This window comes from Nannospalax galili, unplaced genomic scaffold, assembly GCF_000622305.1.
Source record: "Nannospalax galili isolate Female #2095 unplaced genomic scaffold, S.galili_v1.0 scaffold1118, whole genome shotgun sequence".
Classification (NCBI taxonomy): Eukaryota; Metazoa; Chordata; class Mammalia; order Rodentia; family Spalacidae; genus Nannospalax; species Nannospalax galili.
The window spans coordinates 2,666,936-2,686,186 of NW_008342011.1; the positions used below are offsets into that span (position 1 = coordinate 2,666,936).

The 19,251-nt window shown below is 37.8% G+C and overlaps 1 protein-coding gene and 1 non-coding gene across 2 annotated transcripts in view; one reads left to right on the plus strand and one right to left on the minus strand.

The window, feature by feature from the left end:
- Macrod2 (mono-ADP ribosylhydrolase 2) overlaps positions 1-19,251 on the minus strand; it is a 2,130,377-nt gene that overhangs the window by 2,060,204 nt on the left and 50,922 nt on the right. The window lies entirely within an intron of this gene.
- Positions 4,158-4,265, plus strand: LOC115071188. Its single transcript, XR_003850296.1, has one exon. It is a non-coding gene; the product is annotated as a U6 spliceosomal RNA (small nuclear RNA).

A 19,251-nucleotide genomic window follows, 5' to 3' on the forward strand; every position in this document is an offset into this window, starting at 1 on the left:
ACAACCTCTGGGACACTTTAAAAGCAGTCCTAAGAGGGAAGTTTATTGCTCTAAGTGCCCACATTAAAAATTTAGAAAGAGCCCAAATAACCTAACAAATGAAACCCAAACCCAGCAGAAGAGAAGAAATAACAAAAATCAGAAATCAGGGCAGAAATTAATGAAATCAAAACAAAGCAAACAACACAAAAAGAATCAACAAATCCAAGAGCTGGTTCTTTGAAAAGATAAACAAGATTGACAGACCGCTAGCCCAATTAACCAAAAGAAAGAAAGAGCACCTCCAAATCAACAAAATCAGAGATGAAAGGGTAAACATCACAACAGACACCAGAAAGATCCAGAACACTATAAGGGAATACTTTAAAAACCTATATGCTACTAAATTTGAAAACCTAAAAGAAATGGATGGATATCTAAAGGCATGGGACCCACCAAAATTAAACCAAGAAGAGATCAATAGTTTAAACAGACCCATAACATATGGGGAAATTGAAATAGTAATACAAAGCCTCCCAACTAAAAAAAGCCCAGGCCCAGATGGATTTATAGCAGATTTTTACCAGACATTTAAAGAAGACCTCCAACCAATACTACTTAAAGCACTCAAAATAATACAAACAGAGGGAGAACTCCCAAATTCCTTCTATGAAGCCACCATCACTCTAATATCCAAACCAAGTTAAAGACACAACCAAAAAAGAAAATTATAGACCCATAGCCTTAATGAACAGAGATGTAAGAATTCTCAACAAAATACTTGCAAACCACATATAGACACACATCAAAAAGATCATTCACCATGATCAAGTAGGTTTTATCCCAGAGATGGAGGGATGGTTCAATATACGCAAGTCAATAAACGTCATCAATCATATAAATGGACTCAAAGACAAAAACCACATTGTCATCTCAATAGATGCAGGAATTATAGATGTTTCTAATTTTATCCACATTATTTCTCTGTATTTCCTGTTTTCAATTTTTTATTAGTTATTTATGTATTCATGGTAAGGGGGTGTGCCCCAGTATACATGTGAAGTCAGAGGACAGTTTGTAGGAGTTGGTTCTCTCCTTCTACCATATGGGTCCCAGAGACTGAACTCAAGTAATTTAGGCCTAGTAGCAAGTGCCTTTACCCACTGAGCAATCTCACTGGTCCTGTATTTCCTACATTTTATAATACATATGTATTACTCTGTTCAAAACAGGCATGTTTTAAGTTATAATATTTAGACGTGTATATATAAAATACAGAAAATTTTCTGTAAATTTTAATTTTTATAAAGAAAATTTGGGAATATTGTCCCTCTACTACATAATACAAGTCTCTATTGTTATGAATCTTCTTACATAATTTTCTAGATACAGTATCACAGCTAGGCACCCAACTCCAATTCCTGCGTACTCTTTGGAAACAGATATTACTACTTTTGCTATATTTTCTATCTTCATGTTGCCTTTCTGATAAATTCATAATTGAGTGCAACTGTCATCATTTTTCTTTTTGCTCTTTTATTATTACTAATATATTTTTTTTAGAGAGGGGGCAAGGTCTCATGAGGTAGCCTGACTGGCCTGGAACTGGCTATGGAGATTAGGCTGGCCTCAAACTCACAGAGATTTGCCTACCTCTACCTTCTGAGTGCTGAAGATTAAAGGTGTAGGCTACCATGCCTGGCAAGGAATTTTTCTTATCAGTAGAAATTATCTCAAAAATACTTTGACTAAATTGATTCTAGCTGAGAAGAGTTTTCTTTAAAAGAAAGCATAAAGAAAAAAAACAGAAGGAAGAAAGTGAAAAAGAAAATAAAGAAATATGACATTGTATATCTCGACTGAAGAGAGAAAAAGAGAATATCGATCTGTCTTCCTACCGTTTTGGTGGTTTCTTTAGTTAGTCTAAAGCTAGCAAAAAGAAAAGGCACTGCCTACATTCAGGAAAAAGAGAATTCCAAAAGTAAATGGTTAACACAGAATTTTTCTATGTAACACTCACTTTACTAAGTGTAAGCAAAAGAGCAGGATGCCAGAATAAAATAAATTACATGACAATATCCACCTAACTTCCTAATTCAAACTCTCTGGCAGAAACATACTTTTTTTTCTTTAAGATTTACTTTACTTATAAAGAAAGATGAAATGATGACATTTGCAGGAAAATGGATGGATCTAGAAACTGTTATACTAAGTAACACAGACTCAGAAAAACAAACGATGTATGTTCGTCCTCATATGTGGCTCCTAGCACCAAATCCTTTTAAATTCCAGGTCCTTTTAATAAGATGATGCTATACAACAGTCTCTTCTGCATGAAATAACTACCATCATCACGACTTCAGCTGAGCCTGATCACTAAACATAGTCACAATTGGGCTTGTTCATAGTTGTACTCATTCATTAAAGGAGTACCAAGCAGGGTCGCTGGACCCTCACCTGAGTATCCAGCCACTCTTCCCAGCCAACTAGTCCAGCCTTGGAAGACAAAAGAAAAAAGGAGGAGGAACCCAACAGAGGGATGCTTTTGGGAGCCCTTGTCAAGAAACTCCAATGGACTCTCATATGAACATTTGAAAATTGCCCTGTTCTTTTTTCTAGTTCCCTGTCTAAAACTTGTGATGCTAATTACTCTTGCCTTTACTTCTCCTTCATATCTCCTATTCATGATTCAAGGACTTTCTTTTCCCCTTAGAAACAAGAGTTATGCAACTTGGGAGGCTTTTAGGTAGACCCACTGAAGGGGTACTCCAATTGCCTCACCCCACAGCTCTGTTCAGCATGGAAGAAGCCAGAGCAGTCTGCATCCCGATTCCCTATTAGCAATTTGGGTAACCTCTTCAGAAGATGGTGTGATAAGAATAGGAGGTAGGAATTGGCTAGGCAGTTAGGGTAAAAAGACCCCAAGAAATGTAGCCAGTTTCTTGGCTAAAAGTCAAAATGTCCTTGGGCCTCTTACCAACATACCCTGTTCCAAAGGCCAAAAATGTCAAAAGTATTTGGGAGCTTGTATCTAATCCTTAAAAGATATTAGGGTTACCTCTTCAGAGGGGGAAATGTTGGAGGGGAGGGAGGGGGCATGGATTTGATCAAAACACCTTATATGCATGTATGAAATTCTCAATAAAGTTTTTGTAAAAGTTTAAAAAACAAAAAAACCAAAAGATTTACTTTACTCTTGTGCCTGTGTGTGTGTGTGTGTGTGTGTGTGTGTGTGTGTGTAAATGCATGTGCATGTGGGTGCCCACAGAGGCAAGAAGAGGGCGCTGGATACCCCTGGCACTGGAGTTACAAGTAGTTATGAGCCACCCACTGTTGGTTCTGGGAACCGAACTCTGGTCCTTTGGAAGAGCAGCAAGTGCTCTTAACCATGAACCATATTTCCAGCCCCAGCAATCCAATTTTCAGATGTAATTCTTGGTTCTACATCAGCTTTACTAGTCTTTACTTTTATAAACCATATCCAGCTGAAGACATGATGTCTTTAACATGCACAAGATCCTGGGTTCACTCCCCAACATTACCAAATAAAAGAAAAAAGAAAAGAAAAATATCCAGCCTCAGTTCTCAAATTTCAACTTCTTTAAGTAAAACTGGAGAGGAATAAGTAAGAAAATCAGAGTGTGCAAAGTGGTAAGAGAGGAACGAGGCTGAAGGCTGAGGAGGAAGGTGGGGAGGATGAAGGGACTGAGCATGAAGGAGTAGGAAAAGACAGAAATAGTGCTTAGCTACTAATTGATAAGACAATAAGTTAATATACATAAAATATATTTGTTCATAATACAGAAATAAAATGTAATGAAACATCAGTATTTTATCAAAGTCTGGTATTTATATAAAAAAAATTACCAGGTTTCCTTTTCTCTTTAAAAGAAAAAAAAAACATGGAAAGAAAACACTATAAGTAGAAGGAAAACTAAAGCTTCATACTGACATATTTATTTAAAATTGGTCACTTCAGTACAAAACAACACCAAGAACAACAGTGAGCTGCAGTCTTCCCTCGTTGCTCTGTACCTGGAATAAAATATGTAAGAAATAAACAGAAGCACATGAAATAATCTCAGTAGAACACAGAACATTAAACACCAAAAAGCAAAACGAAAAGTAGTTTTATCTTTTCTCCTGAAGTTTATAGTTTCTTTATAAAATCTATTCCTGTGCTCACTTCAGCAGCACATATACTAAAAGTATAACAATACAGAGAAGATTAGCATGGCCCCCCGTGCAAGGATGACACTCAATTTCGTGAAGCGGTCCATATGAAAAAAAAATCTATTCCTGAACACATTTAAAAGCAATTCAAGTGATGCAGCCAGCAAACTCTCTGCTTACACAAAAACCCGTCCCACATAGATGAACAGTTTGACAGAAAAGAAAATGTGAAGAATGTGGTCGTGAAGCATTGATCTTGAAGATGATATAATAGTGCAATATCCTTAACTGTATGAAAACTGTTGAGGACTGAGGAAAGCAAATCTGAAAGCTCAATAGGTGGAGACCAGAATGCTGAAATTATATGTTGAGGAAGTAACTTCAAAAAAGAGAATGAGATGAAGTCTTACAAAATAATTAGACAATACAGACATGTTTCCCAGATCCTGGACATGAATCTCTTTCAAAGTAATTTACCCAATGGTAAGACAGCACAAAAATCTACTTCATTTGCTAATTTACCTGTACTTAACTACTCTCATTCATCCAAGTGCATTCCCTAAATATCTGCTTTGTGTAAAGCACTGTGCTAGGCCCTGCTGATGCCTAGAGGCCTTCTGTATAAACAAGAAGCAAATTTTTGGTAAGAAATAAAGCATGAGTTGATGGTAGCGTGGAAATTTAGAAATTTCTAAAACCTCAATTTACCCAAAAAGTTCAATTTGAACTCTATTATTATCATCTTAATTCAAATATCTGAGAGTAATAAAACTTACTAAGCTCAGATTGAATTCTTACACCCTAGTGAATTTGCTTATGAGTCATAAGAAATTGTGAAAAAAAATGCTATTAGAGAAGATCCAAAGGATCTAAATTCTCCACTAACTTGAAAAGAACAGTTTCTCACAGTACATAAAATCGCTCTATAAAAAAAGCTGCACTCACACGTAATACTTTCATTGAAAAGAAAAAAGGTAAGATCAGCATGAACGTTTTAAAATCAAGAAATTTAAAAAATACAGCAAACCCTAAGTGCTCAAGGTCTTATCTTTTGAAGTCTGAAGAGCCACACACCCAGCAATCACACATTTCTCTGAAGCACAAGCTTGGATGTGTTCAGTGCAAGGCAGTGGAGGAAGCCTGTCCCTCAGCCCAGCCATGAGCCCACAGGTGCCATTCCTGTACTTCACTTTATCTTGAACTCAACTTTCACTTTGTTCGCATTTTATAAAGGGCGCCCAGAAGAAATAACCAGGGGTTTTCAACCAGAAGCTCATAGTTGCAGGTAGCCAAGGATAGTTATGAATGCAATACAAAATTATAAACTTACTTAAAACACTATGAGAGGGGCTGGAGAGATGGCTCATGGGTAAGAAGAGCACTAGCTACTCTTACAGAAGGCCCAGGTTTGATTCCCAGCACCCATATGGTGGTGAACAACCCATCCATAACTCCAGTTCCAGGGGATCCAAAACCCTCTCTGGCTTCCATGGGCACTGATGACATAGGTATGCTTATATACATGAAGGCAATACACTTATACACATAAAATAATAAAATATTTTTAAAACATTATGAGAATTTGAGATTTTTCATTTTTTGTAACTCAGTTGCACAGTTCCCAGGCACTAACGTTGTAGATACCAAAGCCATGTTGCAATATCACACAAAATAAATGTATATATGCTCTTGCTGTTTTTGTTTGTGTACTGTTGTATTTGTTCCAAGCGCAGACAGTTGAATTGGAACTATTAGATATATGTGATCATGGTGACTTGACAAATGAATCACAGGGATTATCAACAATGTTATAACTTATGATTGCAAATGATACGTATTTGCTGTTTTTTAGAAGACAGGTAAGTATGATTATTTGATCATTAAGGGTGTTTCCACACATTGTCTATGTGTTAAGCATCATCCACTGCACTTTACAATCAGCCCTCCACCTCCCACTGTTTCTGCAGCTGAGATGTAGAAGAGAGCACCAAACCTTTCTGTTTTCCTGTCACTTAATATTCATAATAAAAGTAAAAATGATTTTGAAGCTCCATGAGACTCCCTAGAGCTCTGCCATCTTAGCTTTCAGACTTCCCTGGGTCACTGGGATCCTATCCCATCCTGAATCTGCAAGTACCTCATCTTGGCAGAGTGAGTCAATTCCTACTGTCTCAGCTCTCAGCCAAGCCTTGGTCTCTAGGATCCTTCCCCACCTCAGACTTGTAGCTTTAAGCTTGATCCCTAAGACCTCCCTGTACCCAGCCATCTGAGCTCTCTTTGCCCCAGATCTGCAAACTCCCACTCTTAACCTACCAGCTGACCTGTTCCATCCCACCCTGCTGATCCAGAATCCTGTGCAGTCAATCCTGAAATCACAACTCAAAAGTTGTACTTATCTCTAGCTGAACTGAGACCAGTTCTTTCACCAGAACTGTACACCAACATAAAGAGGTCCCCAAACTGAACACTAAGCACTACTCAGCTGGGTCATAATCTGATGAGTTGGGAATACAACAAACAAGATACAAACACTCAACAAGGATAAGATCACTTACCCATATGAAGACACACCACCACACAAGTCCAGATGCCCAGGCCTCAGCAAAAAAAAAAACACAAACAACATGACTAACCAAGATAAAATGGCTGCTACAGAAATTAACAACCCCATCAAAATGTTTCCTAAGAATGGCAACCAAGTGGATGTGAAGACAATGATTTCAAAGAGCAATTATAAATATGTTCAAGGAATTCAAAGAGGATATGAATAAAAAACTGAGTGAAGACCTTGAAAACAAAAACAGTTGAATGAAATAACTAAAACCATTCAAAACATGAATCTAGAATTTAGTAAAGAGAATCCCGGAAGAAAAGCGAATCTTAAATAAAACTTGAAATAAAAAACTCAGGAACTCAAAAAGTTCAGAGAAAAGAAACAAAAAGGAAATGGAGGAAACAGAACAGAGAATAAAGACCTCGAAGACAAGCTTGGAGAAGTGGATCGCTCAATCAAGAAAATCTAAAATAAGCCAGGAATGGAGTATGCAAGACCTCTGGAACACTGTGAAAAGACCAAACCTACAAATCATAGGCATAGAAGAAGGAGGAGAAACCAGGTCAAAGGCACAGAAAATATTTTTAATGAAATCATAGAAGAAAACGTCCCAAACCTAGGGAAAGAGATACCTACCAAGATAAATGCATCTCTCAACTCTCACCAGAGAAGCTTCCTAATGCAGCAGATGGTGATTAACACAGAAACTCACAACTGGTCAATGTACAGAGAACAAGAGGCTGCAGAGTACTCATCCCTGAATAAGATGCCTATATCAAACCTCTGCTTCTCAAGGCTCAGGGAACAGTGGGGAAGAAGGGGTAGAAGAATTATAAGAGCCAGAGGTGGAGGGTGACCACAAGAAAACAGAGTTTTCCAGACAGCTTTTCAGTTACTCATATGAACTCACAGCAATTGTGGCAACATACACAAGTCCCATGAAAACTCAGACAAAATCCCAGCACAGACATGAGGAAGTGAGTAAGAAGCTTCAACCACACCTAAGGAAACTGTGGCAACAGATGGCTGCTGGGAGGGGCAGGGACAGCCTCTTTCAAGCATGGGATTCTTGGTAGGTTAACCAGGCTCCTACAGATGGACCCACACCGAAAGGCATTTGGGGACACAAATTGGGCTCTATAGACCCTATTATATATACATATGCAATAAAGTACATTAAATTGGGTAGAGGGCAATAAGCAGAGGTGCAGATAGTGGAGGGGATCTAAATATCATCAAAATGTATAGCAATCACAAAAATTCAATAATCATTTTTAAAAGTAAATATAGTCCCTTATCCATCATTACTTTTTCAGTCCTAGAATGCTTCTATTAAAAAAAAAAACAAAACAGAATTCCCCAAAAGAAAAAATTACAATTGAAAAAAAAACTATTCAATAAAAGTAGACAGATAATGACCTTTGACTTGATGCAAGTAGGCCTCTGCTTAATTTGTAAAAAATTTGTAAAAGTTTTCAAAGACTATAATATGAAAAATCATAATATGCAAAAATGCACTGCCAAATTCAGTGTATATCAAGGACTGAATTGTAAGAACAAAACAGTATAAAACAACTGTATTATCAACAACATTATTTTGTTAAGGTTACAACTCAGAGGGGTTCTGTTATAAAAGCTTATTATGTAGCTGCATATTTAATAGCAAAAAAATCAAAATCATATGATGGTGACTTTATTAGGAAAGGTGTGGTGAGTGTGGAAGATACGGCATGCCCCCCAAAGGGAAGATTTTTCTAAGATCAGTTTGTCTCAACAGACTCCAGTCATGTGAATTAAATAACTTGGAAAATCTCTGGACAGAAGTTTGGAAAGTAGAGCCATCAATTTAAAATTTTGTGCAAAGGATCACACCACTAATGCTATAAACACAGTTCAACCAGCTATTGTTATGAGAGGTACTGATGACCAACAATGTCATGTGAAGGGCTTCTTCAGTTCCATCAAAAGACACAACTAAATCAAAATGCTTATATGAAGCAGTAAAAACATGTTAAAGCGATGTTCTTTGTTCACTGTCAACATATTTAGTGCAGTTACTAATGGTGCTCTAACAACAGCAGGTAAAAAAGAGAAGCGTGTGAATTAATAGAGATGATCCAATTGCTGCCCCAAACTTACATTTAATGAAATATCATTGTGCTGGATAGCTTTAGCTCAACTTGACACACCTGGATTGAGGGAGCCTCGATTGGGGAACTGCCTCTATTGGACTGGCCTGTGGCCATTCTGAGGGGCATCTTCTTGATGAGTGATATGGGAGGGCCCAGTCCACTGTGGGTGGTGCCACCCCTGGGCAGGTGGGCCTATGTTCCATAAGAAAGCAGGCTGAGCAGGGGCCAGGGGAGCAAGTCAGTAAGCAGCATTCCTCCATGGCCTGTGCTCCAGCTCCTGCTTCCAGGTTCCTGCCCTGAGTTTCTACCTTGGGCTCCCTGATGAACTGTGACCCGGGAGATGTAAGATAAATAAACCCTTTCCTCCGCAAGTTGGTATTGGTCAGAATATTTTGTCACAGCAATGAAGAACAAACTAGAACAATCATTGAATACTACATCAGGAAAATTGATGCACAAGATGTTAAAAATGGGTGTCATGCAAACGTCCATCAAGACCATGGAAACCAAGGAGGTTAAATCATCACCAATTCCAGGAGTTCCTTAAAAGTACTGATAGTGACTATAGCGATATTATTTATTTTCCACTAAGTCAAGGTCAGATGTTGAAAAGATTTCATGATTTACAACATAATACCAAGTTCCTTTATGCTATCAAAACCAAAAAAATAATTGTTTTTGAGATAGGGTCTCCCTGTAGTTCCAGATGGCCTGCAACTCACTACACTGTAGACCAGGCTGGTCTCAGTCTCACAGAGATCTGCCTGCCTCTGCCTCCCAAGTGCTGGGATTAAAGGTGTGCACCACAGCTGGCCAATCAAAACCAAAATTTGGGCCAGAACTTGACAATGAAAATTGGTTTACACGTTTAACATTTTAGTGGATTTAGCCATGCGTTTAAATGAGTTAAACACACATCTCCAAAGTGAAAACTAACCTATCAATAAAATGCTTCAAATCATAACAGTGTTCCAAATTGTAAGTATTCCAAGTGAAATCAAATTAAGGCAAACAACTTCACGTCCTTCAACATGTGACTGAACACAGTTCTTTTAAGAATAAAAAATATATATCCTTACTTTTCCATTTTGAAAAAGAATTTGAAAACAGGTTTCAAGATTTCCAGGAAAATAATGTTTTCGTATATTTGCAATTGCACTTTCAATGAATAGAAATGTCACCTGTAAATTTCTTTCCACCATGTGCATTCCAGGGATCAAACTCAGATCATCAGATTTGGTGGTAATCACCTAAACCCACTGAACCCTCTCACTAGCCCAGAACATTTTTTTCAAATGTATTTATTTACTGTTATGGGGAGAAGTGCACAAGTCATGGTGCACATGTGGGGGTCAGAGGACACTCTATGGAGTTGACTGTTCATACCTTGCTAGCCCCCAATTTTCAAATGAAATGCATAGAGCTGCAATCTGACGTTCAACCAGAAGAAAAATATGAACATGTCTCTTTACTAGACTTTTCAAGTGCTATCTTCAGAATAATCCTCACTTCACAATCATGCCTATTCATCACCTTTTGGCAGTACCTACATTTGTGAGCTGAAGTACACCGAGAGTAAAATCAGAACCAAAATATCTGATGAGTACCTTCAGAACTCACTGAGAATTGTAACTACTCCCATCAAACCAGGATTGATGCATTAGATTCTTAAATACAAGGTCTGATAAGTCTAATATCCCACTAGTTTTATATTGCCCCTTTTCATTTTTATTGTAAAAATATTAAAAATCAATGTAGTTTTATTTTTTAGGTAGATCATTTTTCTTATTATTGATTGCAAACTTGGGGCCTGCTGGACAGTTTTAAAAGATCCTGAGCAGGCACTGAACAATTAGGATTACCATGTGACTTCTTTGCTTATCTATGGTGGCAGATACCACGAAAATTATACAAAGGGTTTTTTTGCTCTCATCAGCTTTTTTCACTGCTTCTTTATTTGACATGTGGCAAAAGACAATTCTTTATCTGATGTGGTGCAGGGAAGCCAAAAGGTGGGAAACTCTGTGATTCAAAACATGCAGTCTCCTCACTGTCCTTAAATTATTGAGGACAAGTAAAATCTTCTCACCTGTGTATCCCTCACCTGTAGTACGGCAACTGGTCCATAGCAGGTACTGCAGTGTTACTAATGAGGCCTATGATGATAGCTAACTTACTTCAGAGGTGCTTGGAAGTGTTTTACATGTTTTTCATACATCATTTAATGTTGTAAGTCAATGAGGTGCTATAAGTAGTCTCATTGTACAGATGAGGGCCCTGAGACTTAGATCAGTTTCTTCTTAATGAATGAATGGCATGAGAAGATGGATTCAGATTCTCACAGAACTGAAGGTGTTCAAACTCTGCCTTTGCACTGCATCACCTTAGCAAATGTATTTACCTGCTCACCTGTAGAGCAGGAGGGAGCATTTATCTCACTGTCCTGTGAAGGTTCACTGTGCTCACAGATGAAATCACCTGCTCATTACCTGACATAGGAGGCCCTCAAAGAAGGCTAGTCCTCCTCCCATGCCACTCTCACCTCTTTCCGGTTACCACTCAACAGGCTCAAGGAAAAGTAAACTGGAATTATTTTTTCATCCCACCCCAGGAGCTCTCAAACCTTGGTTTGTGTTAGAATCATGTGGGAAACGATGCACACACAGAAGTCCCAGCCTACTCTAAGAAGCCAGGGCCTCTGTGTTCTGTGTTAGTGCTCCAGGTGATGGTGACAGACAACATCTGAGAAGCACTGCTCCTTACCTACTTACCCCAATGAGGAGAGCTGTGACTTCCTGAAGATTAGTGAACCTCCCTTCATCCTATCACAGTCAATCTAGAAGGTCATTTCCTTCATTTCTTCACCAGTAATGAGAAGGGAAGGTATTTAAAGGCAGACAGTACACAGTGAGTTTTAGAAAGGCACACATCAGCATGTGGGGTATATGGCCCTTTTGTCTTGCCATCCTCTCCCTAATTAACTGCAAAATTCTACAGCTAATTAGAACTGCAGGAAATGTGATTTAGTCCAAGCAGCAACAAATGGGCAAAGAGCAGAAGAATAAAGCAAAGTCACAGCTCTCACTCAACATACCCATCCCACAAAAGTTCCAGAGCAACGCAAAACTGACAGAAAACTCTAAGGGGGATGAACTCATAGTCTTAGAAAGAGGAAATACTTCTAATAATTGGTTTACATTAAACAGTCTCCTAGGCACTGATTACACAGGCTTCCAAGAGGGTAATATGTAAAAAACAATTATGTTAACATTATGCTAATACTGACTTTCATTAACTGGTCAAATTTCAGAAGAATTCATTGCTTTTTCACTTTGGGAAATTTAAACATTTACAATAAATGTTTAGGAAGCCCAAGCTCCATAAGGATTCCAACAAAGAACTTAATTTTGAGATACACACAGACCAGGAATACTGTATGTGGTTTTCAAATTAATTATTTTGTAAATATTATTTAACTATTATAAAAAATAGTTTTAAGAATAGTTTTAACTTTAGGGTTCTAAATATTCATGTTATCAAAGCTCTGTTGCCTACAACTTGACCAATAGGAAAACAGAAAAAAACTGGTATTTCCAACATTCTCCAGTATATATCTTTAACAAGCAAATAAACACAAATAAAATGGTCTACTCTTCCCCAGATATTTTTCTTTTGGAATCTATGAGAAACAAACACAAATTAATTGACAGTGTTTTAGAACTCCAACTCTGAGCTGGGTCATAAAATTTGTACCTATCACAACTTGGAAAAAGACTGGGGAAAGGTAGAGGAGACTGCACGCAAGGTAAAGGTAAAGTCCTGGGATAAAACCATAATTATCTTTAGAGAAAATCAAGCCTTGGAAATGAGGTTGCAAGCTGGGATGCAGAGTGACTGCACACAGTGAGCCCTGAGAGAACTGTGTGGAAGGGAGGACTATTCTGGTGAAAGACTTGAGGCAGTAAAGTGGGCATGCCCCATAATTATGGGCCACTAAAGCTGTATTTACACAAATAACACACCAGTGTTTTCTCCCCCCACCTCCAACCATCCTCATAAACAAACAAAAAAAAAAGGAGGTTGTTTCTAAAGGTCACTGAAAAAATAAGAAATTTTTTCTAGTGTAAAGTTATAAAAAAAAAAATACTGGGGCTAGAGAGATAGCTCAGCAGTTGAGAGCACTGGCTGCTCTTGCAGAGGAGCAGGCTTCAATTCCCAGCCCCCACATGGCAGCTAAGAACTGTCTACAACTCCAGTTCCAGGGGATCCAGTGCCCTTTTCTGGCCTATGCTAGCATTGCATGTAGGTGATATATTTGCATAAATGCAGGCAAAATATTCATACATGTACTTTTTTTTAATGTAAGAATATTATAGGGCTGGGGCAAGGCTCAATGATAGTGCCTTCCTAGTATGCAAGAGGTTCTGAGTTCCATAACCAGTGCTAAAAATTTTATGTATAGAGAGGACAGACTTAATATTGTACCTAACTATTAATTCTCAATTATTTGGTCCCTGGCTATACCATAATTATTATGAAGATGCATCCTAGGACAGACTGTGTCTTCTTACCCCAGTGTCTTATACCAGTTCTGGACCAGGAAAATACAGGCAGGTAATGATTATTAGTAGAATTAATAAAAAGTGAATCATACCATACATAAGAGGTAGGAAATAGAGCTGCAGAGATGGCTTGGTGGTTAAGAGCACTGACTGCTCTTGCAGAGGACCTCGATTTAGTTTCCAGCACCCACATGGCGGCTAATTCCATAACGCCAGTTCCAGGGGATCCGATGCTTTTTCTGGCCTATGCAAGCACCACATGCACATGGTGCACTTGCATATATACAGGCAAAACACTCATACACATAAAATAAAATTTAAAAGAGCTCTAAAAACCCAGGAGTAATTAATAAGTAAATGAACAGAAAGAAATAGGTTAAGAGGAAGGTTAGACAAAGACAGTACAGAAACTTGAAGGCTGGGAAGTCCTAAAATCATCCCAATAAAATGTTTAAGTCACATATGTATTTTTCACTAAAAAGTATACCTACGAAAAGCAGTGATGACAAGTCCAGGTTTTAGGAAAATTGAATTAAGTGTGTAATTTATCATTTGCGATAACTATCCTCCTTGAATTATTTCAGTTTTTGTTATTCTTTGAAGTAGAAAAAGTCTGCCTTTATATACATACATTCCAATTATTTAAGCTATTCATAAATTTCCAAGAGAACAAGAAAAATATGAAATAAAGACTCTAGCTAATGGATTCTTAGGTATATCCTCATCAACATCTATTCAGGCAGCAGGGATATTTTCCTAAAACTTGCAAATTTTTCAAGAAGAAAGAAAGAAAGAAAGAAAGAAAGAAAGAAAGAAAGTCACAAAGCAATAGAGGAAGATGTCCAATTGTTGAGAAACAAACAAAGAAAGAAAGAAACAAAGAAAGAAAGAAAGAAGAAAGAAGGGAGGGAGGGAGGGAGGAAGGAAGGAAGGAAGGAAGGAAGGAAGGAAGGAAGGAAGGAAGGAAGGAAGGAGAAAGAAAGAGAGAGAGAAAGAACCACTTAGATCAAAGGGGAGAATGACCTTTGTCCAGTGTATTTTGTACAGTCTCACATCCAAATATTTATTTTCATATAATGACACTTTATCTATGATAGTTTCAACTACATAGTTAATTCTAGAAGAATATAATTCATTTGCTAACCTTTCCTGTAAAAATTACATTTTAGGCATACAGTTCAAAAACCATAAATCTCTTATGGTTAAATGGAGAATGCTTATTTCATGGTGGCCTCAATAGAGGCTTCACATTTCAAAGTATGCATAACCATAATACTATTCAGTGATTCGATTTTTTTTAAAAAGGTAAGAAATGTTTTACCAGACTGGAACTTTTTGAATTGATTTTTTTTCTTTAAACAAGCGGCCACTGAGTACAAATTCCACACATATTAGACACTATAACAATTTCCACATTAAACAGAATTATCGCATTGCTATAGAATGCCAGCCCCACTTAAGAATCCTGTTGGTCAGTGATTTCATCACTTTATCACGCAAGTGAGATGCTATCTTCAAACTGAATGTTGCTGCAAGGTAGCTGCACAAACACTGTTTGCTTAAGGCAGTATTATCTGGAATCATTTCCCAGAATAGCTCAGAAAACAGGCAGGACTCCTGACAAATCTCCAGTAAGAGTGTGAAAGCAAGCTCCCATTCAAGAGAAACTACAGATTAGGAAATATACTAAAAATGCGCAAAACCAGCTTGTATAGACAAGGTCACATTGCCCTGCTAATAACTTCACTGTGGTGAGCTAGTTGCTTAAGCTTTTTCCTAGCCAAATTTTCTGGGATAACTACTATCAAAAGAGGTAGGGATTTATTTTTCTAAAACAAAGAGATAAAAAGTTTTCTCAATTTATTATACAATGCTAGGTTGGTCTGTAAAAACAGACTGATCTATTTTCTTTTTAAGATACTTTCATATTATATTGTGTGTGTACATATATATAAATACATGTACCCATTTTAACACTTTACTTAATGCATGCTCTTCTTATAATCCTTACTATGTAGACATGCTGGGTATCATTTTAATCCACAATGAGTATGAAGTAGTCCTTTATGATGAGAATCTCAGATGCTACTTGTTTGTAATAATAGGGTAGTTTGTTACAGAAAAGTCTCATGTTTTATAAAGGTATATCTAGTAACCTTAAGAGCATGTTAATGCAGCTCTGATTACTTTCAAATTCATCACAAACTTAGCAGATAGAGAAGATGCATGTTCTAAAAGCAGTAGCAGTTTCAAGCAGTCACAAAATACTGCTGACATCAGAATTCTAAAACCTTTCAATTTTCTTAATTAGTAAAGTAATGGATGTGGTGGAATCACACTACATAACAGAGCTCTTCTGGAACACTGGGACTCTGCTCAAAGGCAAGATGCGCTCACTAGCTCCTTATTTCACAGGAAGACACCAGGAAGCAGGGGAGAGTGGCATGATACAGAAACAAAATATCTTGGGGTCTCTGGCAGTTGCCCAGGTGATGGCAAAGCATTGAGCTGAAAAACCTGCAGTCACTAAGCAGCAGCAACGACTTCAGAGACTCACGCCAGCTTCACTGTACCTGCAGTCAGTTTTGATTAGTGGAATCACAGCACACCCTGGTGACCAAAACAAGCTACCTCTGGCTGGCTGCATCAGAGTCACTGAAGCTCCTCTAAGCACCAAGCAGAGTAAGCTTCAAACCTCCAGAAGAACCAAAACACGGCAAACAGGAAAACCAAGATTAGTACGTAGGACAATGCTCACGCCATTTCTGGCCTAGCTACTTACAAGGAGCATGACCTTGAGGAAGTTTTATACTGTAATTCAGTTTCACATTGAGATTAATTAATACAAGTCTTCACCTGATAACTCATCCATAAGAATTAAAGATGACAACTGAAACATGCTTAGCACAGAACCTAACACACGGAAATCACTATATACATTTATCGTATAAATGAACAGAAATCAAAGGAGAGATAAGATTAAGCTAAAAGGAATGGGATGATGATGATGATGATGATGATGATGATGATGATGATGATGATTTTGGTGCTGGGGATTGAATCTGCCATTAGGGTTACTATACTCACTTTTGAAAAAGGAATAATATTTTTAAAACTGCAATGTGATGTGAAGAACCTCCTGTGTCTTCCACTTTGCCTATTAATAACATAATGTCTTTAATTTTTATAAAAAATCTTAGTAATAGGTATCATCTCTTTTTACAAATGAGGTAAATATCAAGTACAAAGACCAAACTTGTAAGTGTGGTTCAGTGGTAAAGACCTTGCATAGCTTTGTGAGGTCCTGGGTTTGGTCACAGCACCACAAAAAAAAAAGAGGGGGAAAGGTAGAAGAGGAAGAAGAGGTGAAGGGTGAGGTACCCAGAGAGTGGGGGAGGGAAAGAAGGAGGAAGGGAGAGGGGAAGGAAAGGGACAAGGAGAGAGAGAGAGAGAGAGAGAGAGAGAGAGAGAGAGAGACAGAAAAGTGGTGCAGCAAGGAATCAAATGCAGACATAACTAAGTCCAAAACTTTAGTGCATTACAGATATTGTTGATTTTATTAATATGCTTCTTTTTGGGTTTATCTTTCTTTATATTTTTGTTTTTGTTTGTTTTCATTTTTATTGGTTCTTTTGTGTATTTCATACAAAACATCCAAAACAACCTTATTCATCTTTATACCCGCATCCCAAATGGCACCCTCTGATAGCCTCTCCCCCCACCACCCCCGCCAGTGGAGCCCATATACTTTGTCATCCCTGTTACTGTCCACTGTGTTGTCAGTGTCCCTAGCCACTCCCCAGGGCTAGTCCATCCACTCAGTCTAGTCAGCCAAACTAGAGTCGCTTGTTTTAGAAAGATCAGCTCTTCCTCATCTAACAGCAATCAGTTGCCAACATTCCTTTAGATAACATTGGGGTCTGCTGTTTATACCATTCCTTGGCATATATCCAAAGGATTCATCCTATTGTAGAGACACTTGTACAACCATGTTTATTGCTGCTCTTTTCACAATAGCTAAGAGATGGAAGCAACCTGAGTGCCCCTCAACGGATGAGTGGTTAACAAAAATGTGGTATATTTACACAGTGCAGTTCTATTCAGCAGTAAAAAAAGATGAAATAATGAAATCTGCAGGTAAGTGGATGGATGGAGAAACTGTTATACTAAGTGAAGTACAGATTCAGAAAAACAAATGACATATGTTCTCCCTCATATGTGGATCCTAGCACCAAATCCTTTTGAATTCCAGGTCCTTTTAATAAGATGATGCTATACAACAGTCCCTTCTGCATGAAATAACTACCATCATCACAACGTCAGCTATGCTTGATCGCTAAACATCATCACAATTGGGCTTATTGACAGTTGTGCTCATTCATTAAAGGAGGGCCAAGCAGGGTCATTGGACCCTCACTGAAGTATCCAGCCACTCTTCCCAGCCAACTGTATGTAGCTTGGCTCTAATCACACATGGTGTCCTGGATTTGGGGAGGGCTAAAGTATAGAATCTCAGGAAGATCAGGAAGAGAAGGTATGACTCACTCTGGATAAAGGCTTTCCAGTAGACATACCCTTAGGTTATACATACACCTCAGCAACCCCTCAGTTATTTCGGTAAACAAGCTCAATAAATTCATTGGTTTCCCAGTAAAACTTTAATCAAACATTGGCTTGACACTAGAACCTTAAAAGGGAATAAGCATTGCTTAGCATCCCAAGAAAAGAAGTCTCACAACAGATGGAAAATTTGTTAATGCTATTATGTCTCATAATTATTTTTAAAAAAAGAAAATGAGAATGTAATGGATATTAAAAGGATATGGGAATGGAGATATTTTCCAAAACAGACAGAAAAACCTGTTTAGATTTGTTATGATACATAAAGAATGAGACAAAAATAATATACACATAATCTTAAAATGTCTATGGTCATAGTTTAGTCAACTAATTTAAGGAACAAAATATATATCTAGTTAAAGTTTATCTGAGAATATTTGGTTTTTTACGTAAGCCTTATCTACATAGCACATAATAATTAAAAGTACCAGACTGGTGGAACTAACCTCATTGGATGTTTAACAGCGATAGTTTGAGGCCTATACTAATGTGGTCAGAGGGACTTAAAGGACAGTTTTTGCCCCTTGCCCTCCAAGGCCGACTAAGTTCCAGGGGACTATGCAACATCTCTCAAAACCTACTGAAATGGGGTGAATCACTTGTCCTCTTGTTTAGGGAGGACATGAAGACCCCACAAGATATACCTGAAGCAGTGTCCAGTCTACAAATAGGAGGGTCAACTCAGAAGAAACATCTCATTCATGCTTCCAAGTGAAGGAGACATGGTTGAGCAGGACCTTTGACTTATCTTCACATAGATGGAACTGGTAAAAGAAAGGAGCCAGGAGTTCCTTCCAAGCCCATGTGACCCCTGAGGAACAGATCCTCAAATTACCTTAAGTGTAAAAAATAAATTGATTTGAGCCAACTGTATGATCTTAAACACCCGAAAGGAAAGTATAACCAAAGAGTCCAGTCATCAGTATATTTCTTTAAGAGTTCAAGGGATTACACTTCCCAGACATTACGCTTAAATTTATATAAAAGTTTATTTACACAATTATTTCTCATTGATGATTTTGTTCCTAACCAGAAAGTGCTGCTCAGATGTAAGACTTCAAATCCTGATCTCCAATACTATAGTGCCCATCTGTAGCTAAGGGAGACAACCAGCTAGTCTTCTAAAACGATGGATAAATTTGTTTTCTCCCCCTATCTAGAAGTCTTTGAGAATGAACTGACACTGATTCTAGCCACTCCAACAGCTATTAAAGTGTGTGAAAATAAATCC